Source organism: Vombatus ursinus, unplaced genomic scaffold, assembly GCF_900497805.2.
Source record: "Vombatus ursinus unplaced genomic scaffold, bare-nosed wombat genome assembly UNPS02014810.1, whole genome shotgun sequence".
NCBI lineage: Eukaryota > Metazoa > Chordata > Mammalia > Diprotodontia > Vombatidae > Vombatus > Vombatus ursinus.
In genome coordinates this window covers 924,370-941,453 of record NW_020954588.1, presented here as the reverse complement: position 1 = coordinate 941,453, position 17,084 = coordinate 924,370, and positions in this window count along the sequence as shown.

The window sequence follows — 17,084 nt, the reverse complement described above, 5'->3', positions numbered from 1 at the left end:
AAAGACCCCTGGAAACTGAAAGATCTAGGCTTAAGACTTAGCTCCCACCTATTACTAGCTAATTGACCTTGGGCAAGTCATCTTACCTATGGGCTTTGGTTTCCACGTAACTAAAATGAAAAGATCATACTTATTGGTCTCCAATGTCTTTTTTTTTAACCTATAAAGTACCATTGCTCTGTCTATAGATTCTGTGAAAGAAAAATGACGTATTCCATCCCTATCTGAGTACAAGAAATTCTCAGGGTCACACAACAACAAAAATGTTATTTGTCTGGGTTCCATAATTGTGAATTCAAAGATAAAGCACAACATTACACAATGTGAAATAATTTTTCTAATAAACAAGATTCAATCATCCAGGTGTCAAACGCAGCTCAAACAACAGCTCCTCTCACTAGCAGGCATTCTGAGCATGTCCATGGTTTTATCCAAGATGGGGGAGGGTGTTGCTGTATCACCATGTCACTTCCACTGATGCTACTAGCAGGCACATGACAGAATCTTAATAAGAACTCTCAGCAAGAAGGAGGAAATGATTTAGTTAAAATTCAGGAAGCATAGTCCCCAGAATCTTGACAGTTCTTTTCCAATCCTATAACGAACAGTGGTTTATTTACACCTTCCAGGAAATGCTGAATAAATTGCTAGAGCTATATTGTGTTATCAGTAAACAGGAATAGTATTTCTGGACTTAAATCCCTATTTCTTTCCCTAAAGGTCATGAGATTTTTCCTGAATCTTGAGTCATACTGAAATGTTTTGATTCTTAACCCTTCATGGAGTTGAAGGAGAGACAAGAAATAGGTAGAGCAATAGACTACTGCATAATATTGTAATCCAATAGAGTGTAAGTTCCTTGAGGGTAAGGATTTTTTTGTTTTTGTATCACCAATAACTAGGCTAATGTCTAGAACATTGTAGGTGCTTAATATAATAGACATTTATTGAATTGAATTGAATTGAATGCAATGGAATGGAATACTGAGGCAGCAGCCTGGGGTTTCTGCCATATACTCTTTCTCTTGTTTGTTTTCTCTCTCCCGCCATAGGATTCAGATCATTTAGATCTAGCATCCAATGTGGGATTCTCGTGAAGTATAACACAACTCTATCCATCTTGTGTGACTATGGTTTATTTTTTAGAGTATAGTTTCTTCTTTTAAAAAAAATCAATAATGATTTATTAAGTACTTGCTATGGATAAAGGACCAGACACCAAAAATATATAGCTAAAGTGAAAAATAATCCCAGTCTTTAGGAATTTTACATCCTACTAAGGTCTCTCTTTTACTGCTCCCTAATTCTGGAGATTATTGTCTCTCTTAAGGTTTGCTTTGGCTTTCTTTGACTGTCATGCCTAGCTCAGTAACCTGGTGGCCTAGTGGATAGAGCATGAGTGGGGCCTGTTGTCATCAATACCTGAGTTTAAATATCCCCTCAGACATTTACTAGCTAGCTATGTGAATCTGGGCAAGTCACTTACCCTCTATCTTCCTCAGTTTCCTAAACAGTAAAATGAGGATCATAATGGCACCTATAATAGCACACAGCACTGTTGTGAGGATCAACCGGGATAATATTTGTAAAGTACTTAGCACAGTGCCTGGCACATAGTAGGTGCTTAATAAATATTTGTTCCTCTTCTACCCCATGTCACTTTATTGATTTATATTAATCCTAAAGACTAAGAAACCCCACAGGTTGTTTGCTTTTACATATATATGAACTGTTATCCAATCCTACCTTCCCACCATGTGCTTGTGAAGTTGAATGTTTTATGTAAATGGGTTTAATGTCACAGAAAGGAGACAAATAAGTGAGAAGAAAAGCTACTCTGAGTCCCCTCTAAAGAACCATCTGGAGACCCAAGCCTTTCCCTTTTCCAGCAAGGGAACCCTGTGCCCACTGCATTCTGACCTAGCCTTAGAAATGCTTGAAATGTCTGTCTTTGTAAAAGTAACGATGAGTAGTCATTTGTATGAGCTACCTAGCATTTATGCCTAATTACCATATAGCAAATAACTATTATACATGTCATTAAATGTGTCAAATTAACTTTGTCCTATGTTTTATTTGATTCCAACAATAAAAACTACTCAGATATACTCAATTATCATATTTTATTGATCCATACAAAGCATGAAAGTTAGAGGGAACATCATTTTCTCCTGTAATGAATCTTAATTTTGAGCAATTTTATTGTGCATTGTTTAATTTTTTAAATTATGTGTCAGAGGATGGAAAATATGATCATGAGCAATGCAAAGATAAAACTGCTTCTAAACTTTTTGGGTCACAAACCTCTTTGAGAATAAAGCCTACATAGCCTTATTAATAAATACTAGCATGTATATATATATGTATACACATACATATACACATTATATATATGTGTATACAGATATACATATAAGTGTATATATTTGTCACTTCAAGGTTTACAAGTCACTTTGCAAATATGATCAACAACCCAAGGTGAGTAATACTATTACTATCCCCATCTTACAGGTTTGGAGGCTGAAAAACTGAAAGAGTTTACATGTCTTGCCCATTTCCACACAGCTAGTTAAGTGTTTGAGAGAGAATTTGAACTCAGGTCTCCCTGATTCCAGATCCAAGACTTCCCTCCCTCCCTTCTTTCCTCCCTTTCTTCCCTCCTTCTTTCCTTCCTTCTTATTTATTGAAATGTTTTGTTTTTCCTTTATAGTTACACATTTTCCTCACTACCTGACAGGTATCTTGTAACAAAACAAAACAAGTATCTGAAAGTACTTGAAATATTCCATGCCTATATCACCACCCCCACCTTCTCTTTAAAAAATAATTAACATAAATCTGTTTCATTTCCCTCCCATCCCATTTTAAAAAAGAAGGAAAAAACATTTCTGGTATCAAATGAGCATAGGAAAGCAAAGCAAATTTCCTTTTATCTATATGTAAAAATAAATAGGTTTCATTCTGCACCCTAAATCTATCACCTCTCTGTCAGGAGGTGGATAGTATGATTCATCTTTGGTCCTTTGGAATCATGAATGGTCACTATATTCATCATAGTTCTTATAGCTTTTAAATAGTTTATCTTTACAGTGTTCTTGTTATTGGATAAATTCTCCTAGTTCTCATTTCATTGTTCATTAGTTTAGAAAAGCCTTCAAAATTCTTTTCAAAATGTTGGCATTATAATAGATTGTTCTGGCTTTGCTCACTTCACTTTGCCTCAGTTTATATATATATATATATGTGTGTGTGTGTGTGTGTGTATATACATATTATATACATACACATGTCTATATGCATATATATACACATTATATTACATATATATGTATATAGTGTGTGTATATGTAATGTCTTTGTTTCCTTAGAGCACATTTTATAATATCCACATTTGTTGTTGAGTTGTTTCACTTGTGTCTGACTCTCCATGATCCCAGTTGGGGTCTTCTTGGCAAAGATACTGGAGTAGTTTGCCATTTCCTTCTCCAGCTTATTTTTATAGACGAGGAACCGAGGCTAACAGGCTTAAGTGACATGCCCAGGGTCACATAGCTAGTAAATATTTGAGGTCAGATTTGAGCTCTAGTCCTCCTGGCTTCAGGGCTGGCACTCTGTGTGTGTGTGTGTATGTATACACATATACATACATAAATTATACATAATATATTTTCTAAATAGAGGTTGTCCATCTATAGAATCCTTTTGCAATTTTGTAGATTTGCATTTTGACTTAGATGTTTGTATAAAACTAAAATTTCCCTGAAATTACCCATGAACTCATTTTAGTCCTCTATTATCTATACAACCTTTCAAAGAGATCTGTGTCTTTATTGAGGCTCCATTAATGAAAAGGGTTTGTGTCAGGGTTCCATGTAGGAATAGCAGGCTGTTTTCAGTTGTCAAAGATCCTGAGAGGTTTTTAAGAGACTGACTCCCCAGAGAATAGGGAGCCCCAGAACCTCAAAAGTAATGGTTAATTTGCTATCATTTCATCATAAAACACCTGGGAGAAATTCTGAGAATCTACCTGATTCTTCCCTTCAGAGACTCTACAGGTATAACAGTGTTCCCTGCAGAGCCACATACAATTGGGAGAAAATTTCCCCTTTCCTCTCCTGCCTGGTCCTCTGCATTTTGTTGCTCAGTAGTTTGTGTGACTTCCAACTTGCCCAGATGCATAAGTTAACATATTCTGCTTAGGAAACTGATGGGAGGAGACCAGGAGCAGCAGAGTGCCCTTGGGAACACCAGCTTGTCACTAAGTGTAACTAAAGTTGTGCATAGTGCAGGTGTACAGGAGGATGGCCAGTTGTGCAGGGCATGAGCAAAGGCTTTCATAGGATTGTAGACTTAGAAAGAACTACCATCCTTATCTGGTACAACCCTTTCATGTTTTGAAGATTAAAAAAAAATAAAGACTAGCAAAAAGATCCCCAAGGTCAAACAGCTGTTAAAGTGGGGGGGGGAAGCTTATTAACCTTGAATCTTATATGCTTTCAAATGAAAGTTGTGCATCATTTTTTAGCTAAATCTGACACCAGAGATTGTAACTAGTATATATTTCATTTAAACCTTAGTTTGCTTATAACTGTTACTGGGATTTAGGTTTGAAAATATACCAGGTAATGACTGCAGAGGAGCAGTTCACGTACAGTTATGCTTGAAGGTCAAAATAATGCTTAGATCAAATTATGGGTTTGTTCCTTGAATGTGGCTTCCTTTCCTGTGTAATACTTTTACGTGTGAAATATACTACATTTGTATCTGTTGCTCTAGTGCTTAGTTCAGCTTCAAGTTGAGGCTTGCTAATACAAAGTCTCTTGCCACAATTTCTAATTTTTTTCTTATTTTCATTTTAAATTCTTGCATAGCCTCAATTTATTTAGGTAACCTTTATTTGGCACTTAGTTCTACTATCTGCTTAAGGAAGCAAATACAACATAGTTTTTCCATATAGCTTTCAATAATAACATCTTTCAGAGTCAAGTATCATCAATTAAAGCATGAAGTCTTTAGTAAAATTAAAGTGCATAGAAGAAAAACAGACATCTTTTAAAAATTATATCAACGTCATTAATGACATCAATAATTCTCATACCTAGTATGATACATAAGCCACCAGTATATATTTATCTTTATTTTTTGGCAAAAAAATAAAAAATACATTGTTCCTACTTAATGTTTAACTATTAACAAGCAAAGTATTCAGTAGTTATTCAACAATTGTACTGATGCAATAGAACTTGCGTTGTCAAAGATGGAGAAGTTGCTAAATATTAGTGCCTTATTTATCTAGCATTTGGGGAGAATAACTTGAATTTCATTGATTCATCTAAGAAATGAATGCATGGCCTATGGATTTGGATGAGTATGTTTTATCCAAAAGAAACATGATAGGTAAAAGAGGGCATGGGGTAGCATTATACATTAAGAGGTTACACTCATTTGTGGAAATCTAGGAATCAGAGGGGATAAATATGACCAAGAGGATTTGGGTGAACGTCAAAGGGGGGAGAAATAAAAATGACTTTGTCATTAGATCATACTGTATGTCAGACCGCTAGGCAGAAAGAGGAAAGAGATAAGGAGTTTGGGGAACAGATCACAAACCTGGCACAGAAGTATGAAGTTAGTGATGGTATATTTCAGTGATCCAGACCTATACTGATTGGAGGAATGCTGGGATTGTGTTTTACCTGTGTCTTAACAAAGTCTAAAGTATCTCATATTATTCTTGGGAAGAAGGTGGAGATACATTCAGTTATTAATACTGTTTGAGGGTTTAAGAACTGTCAGTTGGATGGCCAAACTCCAAGAATAGTTGCTGATAGTCTGATGTCAACATGGTCTCCAGTGGTGTACCTCAAAGATCTGCTCTTGCTTCTGTACTTCATAACATTTTATCAATTGATTAAGGCATCTATGATATGCTTATCAAATCTGCACATGACACAAAACTGAGGATAGTGAATATAGTGGATAACATAGGATCTTTCCAGATTAGAATAGGCTGAATCTAATAAGATGAAATTTAATAAGGATGAGTATACTTGGGTATAAAAAAATCAACTTTGTGAGTGTGAAATGGAGTGGCAGTGGTTATACAACAGTAGTTCTGATATAGATCTTAGGGTTTTCATGAGTTGTAAGCTCAATAGGAGTCAGTAACATGATGTAGCAGCTAAAAAGGCTAATATGATCTTGGGCTACATTAGGAGGGGGCTGACTTCCAGGAATAGGGAGGCAATAGGTCCACTATATTCCACCCTTAACAGAATCTCAGATCTCAGCTGGAGAGCTCTATTCAGTTCTGGGTGCCATAGTTTAAGAAAGACATTGATAAACTGGAGAGAAGACAAAAGAGGATAATCAAAATGGAGAAGAACCTTGAGTCCATATCCTATGAAGACTGGTTAAAGGAACTGTGGGCATTTAGCCTGGAAAAAGAGTCAGCCACCGGCTCAGTAGATAGAGCACTTGGCCTGGAGTCAAGAAGACTCAGTTTAAATCCAGCCCTAGACACTTCCTAGTTGTGTGACCCTGAGCAAGTCACTGTGGATCCACTGGAAAAGGAAATGACCACCACTCCAGTATCTTTGTCAAGAAAATCCCAAATGGGGTCATGAAGAGTTGGACACAACTGAAACAACTGAACAAGAAGAAGCCTGGAAAAAATAGAATTGGGGGAGAGACCCAACCCCTCTTAATTCTAGTGCCTTTCCTCTTTTAATTATTTCCTATTTGTCTTGTATATATAGCAAGTTCGTATATATTTGCCTATTTGTTGTCTCCTCTTTTACATTGTGAGCTCCTGGAGGGCAAGGACTGTCTTTAGCTACTTTTTGTATCTCCGGTGCTTAGCACAGTGTGAGGCACATAGTAGGTGCTTAATAAATTTTTCTTGATTGATCGATAATAGCTGTCTTCAAATATATAAAGGACTGACATTACATTTAGGCCCATAAAGTATTAGAGCTGTCCAAAAGTGGAATAAGATACCTCGAGACATGGTGAATTCCTTCTCCTTGGTCAACTTCAAGCAGAGATTGGATGATCACCTGTCAGATATGTTATATTGGAATCTTCATTGGTGTTTAGGTTAGATTAGATGCCTATTGAGGTCTCTTTCAATTCTCAATTTTGTGATTCTATGAAGTGTTTATTGAATATTTACTATTTCTGTGGACATAAACTCTTTGTGGACAGAGTTCATGTGCTTATATCACCCACCCCAAATATATGATATTGCTTTACATGTAGTAGATATTCAATATTTTTTTAAATGAATGAGTGATTATAAATGTTCTCATCAGATTTATACCTGACAAAAAGCTGGGCAGTAAAGCTAACTATTTGATTACATTCAATATCCAAAAAAAGATCTTAATGGACTAAAAAGGCTAAAATGTTGGTCCAAATCTAATAAGATGAAATTTAATAAGAAAAAATATAAATTTTCATTTCAATACATTAACTTTGGAAATATAGAATGGAGGAAGGCATGACTAGATGACAACCAGGTGATACGAAAGCAAATTTGGGGTTTGAGTGGATTGCAATTTCAGAAAGAGACAACATGACAACCAAAACCACTAATAATATCTTAGTATATTTTAAGAGAGATGACAAAATAGATGATAGCCCCTTCTTGTATCTACTTGTATTATGTCCTGGTCAGATCACTTCTGAAGTATTGAGTTTATTCCTGGGTGCCACTATACTATACAGTGACCAGGATTTAAGATCATGTCATATGAAATCATAAGATCATATCATATGGTTTAAAGGAAATAGGGAAATTTAGCCTATTATTGGTAACAATATTGTAAAATGAAGCAACTTTGAAGACTTAGGAACTCTGATCAACACAATGATCAACCACAATCTCAGATGATTCATGATGGAACATGCTAACCACCTCCTAATAGAAAGGTGAAAGACTCAGATCAAAATACTAAATATATATATATGTATATATATGTAATTATATATACACACATGCGTGTGTTTGTGTGTGTACATGTGTGTATATATACATGCACATGTATATGTATATGTACACATATATATGGATGTGTGTGTAAACATATGCTATTTTATGTGTACATACATATATGTGTGTATGTATATACACACACACACACATACACTACATACACACAAACACATGGCCAAACCAATGTGGAAATTTATTTTTATTTTGCCTGACTATACATGTTTGCAACAGGGATTGTGTTTTTTATTTATTTCTCACTTGGGAGTGGGGATTGCCCCCAAAGCCTTCATGCAGTTTTAAGTTATTAAAACTGAACAAAGTATTTGGGGATACCATGTATACATACGTGTGTGTTACAAGAGGCAGCATATACACACACAATCAACAAAAAGCAAGATGCTTTAAGTATTTACTAAAGTATGGAAGAGTTGGCTTTGCACATGGTTATATTTAGTCATTTCAAAGCACCACTCTCTATCTCTTGGCTAGGTAGTAGGCAGATAGAATGCTGCACCTGGAGACAAGGAGACCTGAGTTCAAATCCTCCCTCTGACATTTACCAACTGTATGACCCTGGACAAATCACCTAACCTCTATCTGCCTCAGCTTGCTCTTCTGTAAAATGGGGATAATGAGAGCATTTACGTCTCAGTGTTGTGAGGATAAAATGAGTTAAACCTTAAAGTTTTATGGCTATGTAATGACTATTAAAACTGCAATCAGATTTTTGGGACACCCTGTATTGTAAAAAACAGAGAAATTATTATAATTTATGATCTGCTTTGATAAAAAAATATGCATGCAAAAAATTTACTAACTTAAGTGTCTGATGCACATTAAACAGTAGCTTTCTTCATTTTCAGTATGTCTTAAAAATGTAAAGGGTTTTGATTTTTTTTAATGCAAGGTATATTATCTTTAAACTGAAGGATGTGGCTATGTGGGAATGAATCTAGACCAACGTGTCAAACACTTTGTCTGCAACACTCTTCGAAGCTGTGAACCAGATTAAAATACATTTATTTAAGAAAATAAAGTATAATAGAATGTAGCTAATGTTATTACGTGATTTTCTAAGTCAATAGGGGCCCATAGGGATCCTTTCGTAAGGTTCAGTGTCTCTCTTCCACCCTTCATTTCTATTTGAGTTTGACTAATGATTCTTCACTTTTCTGTAATTGTGTCAAAATATTGCTTGACTCGGCAATCCCTTTTCTACCTTAAATTACTAGATGGCAGAGTTATTTTTCCCCAGTCAAAGATCACTTCCTGTGGGTCCTTGGGCAAATCACTTTGCCTCTCTCAGCTTCAGCTTGCTCGTTTATAAAATGAGTAGGACTAGATGTTCTTTAGTGAAGGTCCCTTCCAAATCAACATCTATCAGTCTGGGATGAATTAAGGTTTATTTTGTTTAATGAATGCGTGAATATTTTGTGAGTCCTTCTGAGATAAACAGAGCCCCAGTGAGTTTTTGCATTGCTGGAGGCAGGAGTCTTTGTCCTGGATAGTGCATAGCACCTTGTGAATACCTAATAAATAGTTAATGAGTAAATCAATCAGCCCCAGATGCTCATACTTCAGTTCTGAAATCTTCAGTGCAAATGGTTCAGCCTCCTTCCGTTTCTGCTTTTTAATAGTATCCCCCTAAGGCAATACCAAGCACTGATTTGCTTGAATTCCTATTTTTCTGGCCTTCTGAATGGGTCTTGGGAGCTTAGTAGGGAGATATCAACCAGAAGGTTTCATAGGTAGAAATTTGCTGAAATTAATTCTTTTGAAGACATAGCTTGAAGGTTTTGTTACATGGTTTCACAAAACCCTCAGATGTGGAATAGAAACATTGCCTTTCTATTATTATGTTTATGGAATTCATTTATCATTGCAGTGATAGTCCATGTTAAAACAGAGATACTCTGACAATGAATACAAACAGGTGTCTCGGCTTAAATAAAATGAAATATGCAGTGTTCAATATTGCATGAAGTGCAGATCACTTCCCTTCAGCTAGGAAGATGTCTATTGTAGGTTACACTTTCCTGGCCAACAGCATTTCTTGTGCAAATATCTTCTTGCTTACATCAACCTGAATTTCACTCTATTAGAAATAAAACAATAACAATCTATCCCCATTTCATTTCTTAGTTGCTATGAATACTAGCTTAGCTGAACGGACAATTATCGTGTTCAAAGTTTACATATTGATAGAAGGGAATATGGGGCAGTTAGGTGGTATAGTGGACAGAGTGCTGGGCCTGGAGTCATCTTCCTAAGTTCAAAACTGGCCTCAGAAACTTACTAATTGTGTGACCTTGGGCAAGTCACTTAATCCCTTTTGCCTCAGTTTCCTCCTCTGTAAAATGAGCTGGAGGAGGAAAAGGCAAACCACTCCAGTATCCTTGCCTAGAATACCCCAAAAGTGGTCATGAAGAGTCAACCATGAGTGAAAAATGAATGAACAAGAAGGGAATATTTTCACTTTGACATATGATTACAGCTCTTTCTGATTGCTTTGAATTTTGTGTTCAGATCATTGGATCATAATTATAGAATTGGAAAGGACCTCAGCAACCATCTAGAGCCTCCCCATCATATTCTGTATGAGGGAAGTGAGGCCCAAGGAAGTGACTCATCCAAGGTCACACAAGTAGTAAGCATGAATTAAAAGATATGTACTAGCTCATGTACATTTATATTTAGTTCTAAGGGGTAGAGGTCAGAATAATGTGGTGGAAAGAGCACCAGATTTGACATCAAGGGAACTAGATTCTAGTCAGCCTAAATATTAGTTGTGTTACTTTGAGCAAGTCTCTCCCCTTTCTGAGCCTCATCTTCCTCATTTCTCAAACAAGAGAGTTGGACTAGATCCCTTTTAGCTATAAAATTCAATGACTATTTAAAAGCTCTGTGTGTGTATGTGAGTGTGTGTGTGTGTGTGTGTGTGTGTCTGTTGGGATGGGGGGATGGGATGGTTTGAATTAGAGAATAGAACATTCTAGGTCATAGAGAAAATGAACATAACTCATAAAGCATGCTAGTCTCTTTCTTTGAGGTTCTCTGTCATTTAATAAATAAAAGGCAATTTCTGCTTCATAGAAGCCAGATGAAGTCATGCACACACACGAATAACATGTATATATGTGAATATTCACACATATGTATGTAGGTATACTCACAACTTGTGTATATATCTATGTGTATATGCAGCATGTATGTGTATATGTATGTATATATGTGTTTGAAATTCTTAGATCAAGAGGACATCTATCTATATCTACAACTCTGTGTAGACATAGATCTATAACCACTTGTCCTGAAATTGTTCATACATTTGAAAAGTGACTTAAGCTATTTTATATTTGCATCCAGTTCTAAGATCTGGAAGAAAGTGAAATTATTCATGGGTCTGAAGTCCATTACAAAAATGGTGCCATCTATCCTCAAAGACTGATTGCCACTTTCATGATATTTTCACTGACAAGATTAGGCTTCTACTTCTACTTTGAAATACAGCTGGCACTGTTCCATGGCAATTTGCTTTCATGAAAAAGAGTGACTGTCTCATCTTCTCGTGACCCCAACAGTGCGTGAGAGATAGTGTTCCACATCCCAAACATTTTGAGAAAAACAATGTAGGTTACATAAGCAGTGTTTACTAGGACCTCCTAGACCAAGGATTCTTAACCATTTTTGTGTCACAGACCCCTTTGGCAGTCTAGGGAAGCCCAGCGACCCCTTCATAGTATAATGTTTTTAAATAATTTGAAGGAAATGTCAGAATTCAGTTAGAGGTTAGTGAAAATGAAGGTATAATTTTTTTTTCCCATCCAAGTTTATGGGCCATCCCTTCCCTCCCCAAATCTCTCCATGCACCTGTGGATCCCAGATTAAGAGTTGCTTATCTGGGAATAGTTGATAGGTAAGCATTCCCTTCAAATTTATACCAAATGAACCAATTGAAGGTGATATACGGCTTTGGGTGAATTCCACCATGACTCTCTGCCCTTTCCCTACTCCCCCCAAAGAAATCATTTTTTATACGTGGAATTTGGTTTAAAATAAGTAGTAAAGGCCACCTTTAAGGATAAAAATAAGTCATAAAAAGCAGCCTGGGAGTTTGGTGATAAAAGGAAAGGTGGTTCCATCTCCTTTATCTGAGCTATAGTGAAAATTTAATGGACTGATTATGAAGAATAAAGATATCACTAATGATAATAATCATTGACATTTACCTTCTACTTTAAGGTTTGCAAAGCGATTTTTGTACCTCATCTCATGTGAGCTTCACCAAAACCCTGTGAAGTAGGTGCTACAGGTATTATTCTCCTTGTTTTACAGATGAAGAAACTGAGGCTCAAAGACTTTAAGTGATTTCTGCATGGCCATCCTGCCAAGCCACCTTCTTCACCTTGACTGACTCTTTGAGTCAACTTCCCCACCCCCCAGAAAGCAAAGTCGGTTGCCAAGCATCACAGTTCCCTGTGCATGAGGGACTATGGACAAAAAGCCTCCCACCTCTGGTGCCTAAGAATAATAATAATAACAACCACAACAACAATAAAATATTTCAACACTTCAATGGATCTGCGATCTTGTTGAAGGGGGTAGTCCCTCCATCAGTACAGATTGCAACCTTCCTCTGAGTCGTCATACTATGCTATTCTTGTCTATATTATTCCAAGATTCTGCATAGAGGATCCATCTAACCCACTAGATGTTTCATGTGGGATTTTTTTCCATTTAGTCACTACAATAGGAAGCAGGACTGTACTCTTATCCCTCCATCTCACCTCATGGCTGGCCCACTTCTTTTTCTGATTAAACATTTCTTCAATGATATTCCCAGTGTATGGTCATCCTTAAAATATTTGCAGTCTAATTGAAGTTATCTGCAACTTTTCATTTTTGGAGACTGTGTTGCACCAGCTTCACAAGCATTCAGCTATTTTAATCATCATCATCATCATCATCAAGGGCTTTGAGATTTACAAAGCCTTTGCCTACATCATCTCATTTCACCCCCACACCTCCAGCTGTGAGGCAAGAATTATCTATAATCATCCCCATTTTATAGACAGGAAACTTGAGGCTCAGCAAGGTTTAAGGGACTTGCCCACACCAACACAGCTAATAAATCAAATGTAGATTTTTGAGCCCAAGTCTCTGCTAACTTGGCTTTGTTTCTTCCATCCCAAACCACCCCTCCAAGGAGATTTCTATGATCCTAATTTTGTTATTTCATGCAACTTTGACCTTGAATTGATTCTTTCCTTTATGCTCAGAATGACCAAGACTAGCACATGCCAGAAATGGGTTTCTTGAAGGCTAAGGGCTATTATAAGTGCTAGTAAGCATAAACATCTCTCCTTAAATCACTTGTAGCATGTTTTGGATATGAAAATTGCCTCTTCCCTAGCAGATATAGGGTTAAGACTGTATTCAAAACCTGACTCTTGGGATTTTCCACCAGTTACATTTTATGTGAAGTACAGATGACTTTCTTAACTAATGACCAAGAGTTTAAACCTGGAGAGGACTTTAAGATCATCCAGTTCAGCCCCCCATTTTGCAGAAGAGAAAAGTGAGGTATGAAGAGTTCATGGGGCTGAACCATGTTTGCACAGGTAGCAAGGAGCAAAGCTAGAACTTGAACCCAGGACCTGTTGATTCCAATTCCATAACTCTTGTCAGTGCACTGCTGCCTCAACTATAGGAGTTCCACATGGCTCTCAGCTGGACCAAATAACATAATCCAGTGTAATTTTAGCAAGGGATCACAACAAAAAGAAGGTGGTGACAAGCTGTAATATTTTTATAAACTTTGTTTCTGGGTTGGGCAAACTTCGGGCAGGAAATACGCTTTCTGCTTTCTGTTGGGCTTGGTGTTTTGCAGACTTAAAAAAAAACAAACAAACAATGTGCTTACCACATTTTATCATTCTCGATGCTGTGACTCATCAGCTCTACCATTCCAACTCTATTGATAACAGATGAATGTAAATACTTGTACTGTCCTCAATGAGATGTCAAGATCATACCATGCAATTGTGATGGTTCTCCCATTTAAAAATGCCATGTGATTTATCATTCTGATTTCAGGAAGATCTGATTATTCTTCTCTGCTGATACTAGTCCCCCTAAACTGTGTATGAAGAATAGCACTTGGGAATACAATCAGTTTAAAATGATGTAGAGTCATAAATTCATGCTCTTTCTTCAGGGTGTCTAGCCCTGGGCTAGATTCACAGCCTCATGTCAACGACAACATATGGATCGCAGGAACTCCTTTGTAATTCACACTGATGAATTATGAGATTCAGCTTTGCCAGTTAGTCACGTAGCTTGACAGAAAACAAAATTACAGGATGGGAATGGGACAGATGTAGACTCAAGTTTTTGCTTCCCCTACCCCCGTAATGATCATGAAACCGGTAGCCTCTGCCCACTGAATGAGAGGTGATCATTGAACTCTTCCTTCCTGCTCATATCTCAATTTCAAAGTTACAGGAGTTTTGAAGGAACTTTTTCCTGGAAGGGAAGAAAAATGGACTGGCTGCTTCAATGGGAAACACTTGGTCCACAGGAGCTCTTGATGAGGCAGCTGTGGTGGTCAGATAATAGCAGAGCTAGGGAAGCAGCAGCTGGAACCACATGGAAGAGGGGGTGGATGCTAATAGCAATGGGAAATGAAGGAAAGGGAGGGAGGTGGCACTGAAGCGTGGGATGCTGTATTGACTGTGAGTTAAGGATTTGGGTCCTTGACAGCAAGAAACCGTTGAAACCATGTTCTTCTGAGCTTTGAAGTTACCCAAGCATTTTGATGGCATTACAAAACCCTCAATTCACAGTTGTCGTCTTTTATAACTTAGCCATAAGAGAATCTAGTTAAAATCCTGGAAACTCAGAACTAAGATTAGCTGGGTTCTGAGGTTCTTTTCCATGGGCATGCAGGAAACCATCCTATAATATGGTTGGCTAGTCTTGCCTCAGTCAAAGTCCCAGATGAAATAACATGAAGTTTTGGCAGTTGATGATAGCTGTGTCAGGATGGGGTTTCTGTGAGAAAGCTTGCACCCATTTGCTGGCGGTAAGTCATTTGTCTGAACTGTGGCCCAGCTCACTGCTACAATTTTCCCACTTACATAATCACTAAAGATCTTCATTTAAAAAAAAGTTTTAGGGATTTATAGCAATTCAAAAATAGATTGCTGCCAGTTTGTAACAGAGCTTGACATAAATTTCAATGACAGCATGGGAATGTTGAAACTTAAACTTAATCTGGCTGGAATTCTTTACTAGAGTGTGAAATTGGCCCAATGTTCCATCACGGGAGCAGGGTGATCAGGAAGATGAATCGATGTATATCTCTTCCTATCAATTAGCACCCTAGTTCAATGCTGCCAAAAATTGCTGCTTACTTGATGCCAATTACAATGTCAGCACTGTCATTCCTTACCAGCTGTTAAGAAACAGTAATGAAAGATCTCCTCCCCAGGTTGGAGAACTCAGAAGCTCAGACACTTTAAATAATTTTGAGCTTTTTTCCCTAAAAAACAAAACAAAACATAAAAGGTTAAGGATAAATGTCTCCTGATAGGCTCTGTTTTTCTTTCTTTTCTTACCAAAAAATCTTTAATTGAATTAGTAAGCTGAGGAGTATGTTTTTAATAAAAAAAACTGTTAAACAGTTAGCTAATCTAATAAAACAAAGAAAAAATCAAATAGTTATTGTAAAAAAATTGGAAAAGAGAATCACTAACAAATGAAGAGGAAATAAAGAAAATGACTGTACATTATTTTGACCAACCATGAAAACAATCAAATCAGATGAATTAATATTCCCCCCCAATCTAGGTTAACAGTATAAAAAATATAGAATTTAAATATAGGCTCTTTTTCAATTACATTTTATGAATACATAATTTTTCAATACTACCTAACTTTTTTTTCTCCCGAGACTCAATTTATTTGTTAATGAAAATAGAGTCAGCACTCCTTCCTTTCTTTGCAGAGGAAGGGAACTCTAGTTATGAAGCATTGCATATATTGTCAGGCTCAGTTGATATGTTGCTTAGTTTTGCTGAATTGCCCTTTTTCTTCTTCGTTACAAAGGAAGGCTCTCTGGAGAGGGGGTGGGACATATATGAAAGTTATGTAAAAACAAAAGATCCCACTTCTGATACTACCTCTGGAACTGTGGGCAAGTGACAGCCTCCATGGGCCTCACTTTCCTCATTTGTACAACAAAGGAATTAGACTAGAAAATCTCCAAGGTTTCTTCCAGCACTAGATCTATGATCCTATAAAAACTAATAAAAAATTAAACAAAATAGAAAAAATAAGAATGCCCACTGGTAGGGAAATTGGGTTTACCTATGGGATCTAATCTGTCATTGCTGTACATGTCCAAGTTAGCCTAGAGGAGTGTGATATGGGGTGGAACCCCATATGTGTGGTGGGGAAAAGAAGAGAATGACATTTCTCTAGTAGCAGAATTCTTAGGGAAGTTTATCCAGAAAGTTATTGTAAGACCCCAAATGACTTCACTAACTCAAGCAATAAAAGTATTTTGTTGTGTCTTCTAGATCAGTCTTGTTAAACTCAAAAGGGAAAAAAGATCCCATGGAAAAAACCCGCAAACATTATCTATGTTGTATTGCATTTTTATTTATTTCATTGAACATTTTCCAATTATATCTTAATCTGGTTTGGGCCACACTGGGGGGTTTTGCCAGCTGCACATGGGTTTGGCACCTGTGTTCTAGATGATTTCCTCAGTTGTTAATTTCACTTTATTAAGAAAACCAAACAACTTAACAGAAAGCTTCTGGATGTTCTCAGAGAACATCCAGAGTCTTCCTTGCCTAGGATATGTGCTTGCCTTATCACCACTTCTCAGTATCTTTACCTTCTATTAGGTAGTATCTTCTTTTTCCTACTAAGTTGGTAATTCTCTCTTCTTCCACAAACAACCTTGTCTTTATTTTTCTGTGTATATATTGAATAGCATCCCTAACCCATTCAATATGAGTACCTTTAGGGATTCCTCAAAATATTATGGCTATACTGATGTTATACCTCTTCATCTGGT